This window comes from Cupressus sempervirens, chromosome 1 (assembly GCF_028749045.1).
Source record: "Cupressus sempervirens isolate cs-2001-9-10 chromosome 1, ASM2874904v1, whole genome shotgun sequence".
Taxonomy (NCBI): Eukaryota; Viridiplantae; Streptophyta; class Pinopsida; order Cupressales; family Cupressaceae; genus Cupressus; species Cupressus sempervirens.
The window spans coordinates 465094972-465099599 of record NC_143118.1 but is presented as its reverse complement, the minus strand read 5'-3'; the positions used below and the strand labels follow the sequence as shown (position 1 = coordinate 465099599).

Below are 4628 nucleotides of genomic sequence, written 5' to 3'. Positions count from 1 at the left end.
AATGTTGATGTAAAACTGATTCGTGCCATTATGCTTGTGCTCAAAGTTTGCATTCATTATTATTTTTTTTTTTAAAAAAATTAATTAGAGTTGATTATATAATTTATTTAAATAATAGTGAGAATAATTTAGTTGAATATTTAATTTTATTTTTAAATAATAATTTAATATTAAAATTTTAATAATTGATTATTATAAATTTATGTATCAATAGTAAAATTAATTATGTGAAGATATACAGAATAATTATCTAGAAGAACTTAATTTAAAGATTTTTTAGAAGAACTTAATTTAAAGATTTGTTTAGTATACACATACAAAATTATAGATTATAGAAATGTTTATGTGTGTATAGAAAAAATATAGAAATTCTCTATTCATCTATTGAATTGATTATTTAGAGTATATATTGATTTAGAAAGATATTAGAAAAAATTATATCTATTTAGATTTTACTTTTAATCTTTGGAAGAAAAGGAAAACTTGATTGATTATTATAATGCTAACTCTAATTCTAATTAAATATTAATTATTACTTGTCTAATATATTGGATATTAAAATTTATGTTTAAATGTGTGTAGAAAAAATATAGAAATTTTCTATTTATCTATTAAATTGATTATTTAGAGTATACATTGATTTAGAAAGATATTAGAAAAACTATATCTATTTAGATTTTATTTTTAAGCTTTACAAGAAAAGGGAAAATTGATTGATTATTATAACCCTAACTCCAATTCTAATTAAATATTAACTATTACTTATCTAATATATTAGATATTAAAAATTATTTTTATTTATTGTGGAAATGCAATAATTAACCTTAAATCTTTAGTGTTAATCAAAACATAGCCTCTATTCTTTTTGTTTTTCTCATTTGATGTTCTAATTCCTCTTAGAAAATCTATATAGGATTTAAAAACTCTCATCATCCTTCCTATGGTCAATCACTTCATTCATTTTTCTTTTTAGTTCATTACATACACTTTTGATATAGTAATGACAAACTAAATAGATTTACTACACACAATCTCACATATTGAATATTTATTGTAGTAGTGTGTATTTTTTAATTTTTTAAAAATTTTTTCATTGTATAATTATATATAGTTTTATTCGAAACAAGGGATTCATGATGACATTTGAAACATAAAATGTAAATAAAAATATAGAAAAACATATGTATAAATTATAGAAGCTACTTAATTATGATCTATCCAAGAGCCCGATGGTATAATTAAATGATGAGTTCCCAATCAAAATGAAGTTTAAGTAAAGAAAAAAATCCTCAACGAAAATAAATTATAAAATATAAAAAATACTAGATATAATATTTTTAGATAGATACAATTATATATATATATATATATATATATATATATATAATTAACACACACATCATATATCAACTATAATGTAATCATAAAATAGTTCTTATACTAAAATTTGAAAATTTAAAACTTAAAAATTGTCATCAAAGCTTGAAAACTTTATGTAGATTTGAACGATACTAGAGCATTACATTAATTCATTGAAATGGATATACAAGATATAGAACTATATTATTCTAAGCAGTACGATTGTCATTGCTATAGCTGGTTGTGTCACTATGGTGTGCTGGCCTAAGCTCAGAGCTTGGAATTCGTGGAGTTTGAGGTTCCATCTGGCCTTCCAACATCTGCACCACTTGCCTCATGCTTGGCCTCGCTTCCTCGTCCTCCTGAATAGATAGCAATGCTACAACGCATGCTCTTCTTACTTCTTCCATGTTTGCCTCTTCCGCAACACCCTCCTCCACAATATTAATCATGTTCCCTTGGTAAATTTGAGTTCTAGCCCATGGCGGAAAGTAAAACTTACTTGAATCTTCTACATTGATGTCCAGATTTCGTCGCCCAGATATGATTTCCAAAAGAGTCATACCGAAACTGTAGACGTCAACCTTTGAAGTGATGGGAAGACCGGAGATCCACTCTGGAGCCAGGTATCCTCTCGTTCCCCTTGTAGTCGTCAGCACGCGGCTGACATCTCTACCCATCAGCTTCGCCAACCCAAAGTCAGCCAATTTTGGTGACATATCACCATCCAACAGTACATTTTCCGGTTTCACATCACAGTGAACAATGCAATCTCTGCATTCCTCATGGAGGTAAAGTAACCCTCTTGCGGTGCCTAGTGCGATCTGAAATCGGGTTTTCCATTTGAGTATTTCTCGTTTATTTTCTAATTTACCGGTGAACAAGAAAGAATTGAGCGAGCCGTTGGGCATGTAATCATAAATCAGCAACCTTTTCGATCCTTGTGCACAAAACCCTCGCAGCCTGACCAAATTAACATGTTGAATGTTTCCAAGGGAACTGATTTCTGCTCGGAATTGCTTCTCATCTTGTATTGAACCCTTCATTTTTTTAACGGCCACGACTGTACCGTCTGGTAGAGATCCTTTGAACACTGACCCAAATCCTCCACTCCCCAACTCAGACCTGAAATTCCTTGTTGCAGTTTTCAACTCCTTGTAAGTAAACATTCTCAGAAAAGGGTCCGATGAATCTGCACGCCTGTCCATTGACTGTAGCTGGTGCCTCCGGTAAATGAAACTTGAAGATATACCTATGACAACGCTGAGTGCACCGACGATCCCAAGCACTGGGCCCACAATACTTCTGGTCTTGCGTTTCTTTGGAAGTGGAAAGGCACCTACCCGAACGAAGACATTTGAATTACTATTTGATGGAGTAGAGCTGCGCATGCTTAGCAAATCTCCGGACCAGATTGTGCAGGGCCACGAAGGGGGATTGAAAGAAAACGCGGTGCACGAGCAGTTGCGGAGGCAAGCTTTCTCGCAATCTTTCTTTGTTGACATTGCAGGGTATGAGAAAGCGTGACTATCAGGCAATGTTACGCCAAGATGGATGAATCGGTCACTGCTGCAGTTTAACGGGCTCTTCCGAACACACCCACTGGACGCCCAATCTTGCGAAACCCAGGCGTGTTTGTCTGTGGGTTTGAAGCCTTCCGCGCAGCTGCAGGACTGGAGATTTCTGGAGTCGCAGGTTGAGTAGGCACCGCAGGCACCATAAACGTCGCATCCTTCGCCGGGTACAGACCAGACAATGCTCCAACCGTCCCTTATGAATAAATACTCTCGCCCTTGTCCAAACTTGGTCAGGACGAAACGTGCCAGGACTTCGAAATTAGGAACCAACATGTAAGTGAAATACAAACCAGAGCCGTCGCTTTGAACGCTGATATTGACCATACGCTTGTCTGCAGTTTCTGGAATTCCGCTGAAAATTGTGCCGTCCCAAATTCCGCTTGTCCAATACTGTTCGGAATTGTTCCACCTGAGCACAAATTGTTTGGCCCCTGACGGATCCCTCTGTAGGGAAAAGTGTCCAGGAGCAGGATCCGTTGAGCTCTTCCATGAGACTATCTTTTGATGTCCACCGAACCTCATCCCGGGCAACATGGTATCTGCAGGATTGTCGAAACTCTGCCAAACAATATTAAATTCATTGCCTGCACCCGTCAGCAGTACGAAATTACCAGAATCCAACAACACAGCCCGGGATGCCTTGTTTGTTGTGTTGACGGACCAAATAAATGCGCCACCTTGTGCATCGAACAGTACCAATCTACCATCTTTTGACAGCTTCAAAACGCCTGGCTGTTTCCTTGCAGGTCTCTCCCTGTTGGCCACCCAAACGTAAGTCTTCTCTGGAATTTGGGCGTACCAGATGCCAATATACCAGTTGCTTCCATTGGGGCTGAAGAATCCCAATTCAAATGTACCATTCTTTGAAATAATTGTCTGGTTTCCAGTCAGAGAGGCACCCAACGAAATATTATCTCCCGCACCACTAGTACTCTTGAGCTGAATAAGCAGGGCAACTGCAAAACGCAAGCATAAGCATATATTTCCCATCGATGAAGCCCCTCCACCATTAGGATCTTTCAAAGAGTTTCCAGGATGGACATTCACCGGAAAGGGAAGAGGCTGATTAGTATATCTAATGGTTCCCTAACAGTATTTAAGCCCCAAAAAAATTATTGCGTGTCAAAGGGTTCCCAGAGACGGTAAATTATGTTGCCGGTGATATTTTCTTCTTGTGTTGCGTGTCAAGGGGTTCGCAGACTCGGTGCGCAGTTGACCCTTGCGTAGGAAAAAAGGTTAATGTCGACTTCATTGTATCCATACTCCTATTCTATCCTAAGACATTATTACAATAGTTAATATCGGCTTGACAACAACGTATACCTTATTTGGTGAATTGATCAGATATTTTGAATTAGATAATATTATATTTTTTTGTTAGTATCTTAATGTGAAATGATTTCTTTATAGTGTCTAAATCCAAAACTAAAACATGATATATAAGGGAAGTTCAAAAAAATAAAATAAAACTGTGTTCCTCTTTATAAGAAACATGTTTCTTATAATTTTAATTTGCTTCACTTAGCAATGAGAAATTTTAAGTTTTTTCACTTTTTTAAAGTCATTTTTGTCTAAGTAACATATATTAGTGAAAGGTGCAAATTTTAATAAGATTATCATAAGGGTTCATTATTTCTTAAAGTTGGTAGTTCTAGAATTCTTTAATTTAATTCTTTTACATATTGTGTTTTA

The 4628-nt window shown here is 35.3% G+C and overlaps 1 pseudogene across 1 annotated transcript; it reads right to left on the bottom strand.

Annotated features, from left to right (window-relative positions):
* Positions 1–1490: 1490 nt before the first annotated feature.
* On the bottom strand, positions 1491–4228 carry LOC149578310 (G-type lectin S-receptor-like serine/threonine-protein kinase At2g19130 pseudogene; annotated as a pseudogene). The gene has a single exon (XR_016364277.1). The product of XR_016364277.1 is annotated as a G-type lectin S-receptor-like serine/threonine-protein kinase At2g19130 pseudogene (transcript).
* Positions 4229–4628: the final 400 nt, after the last annotated feature.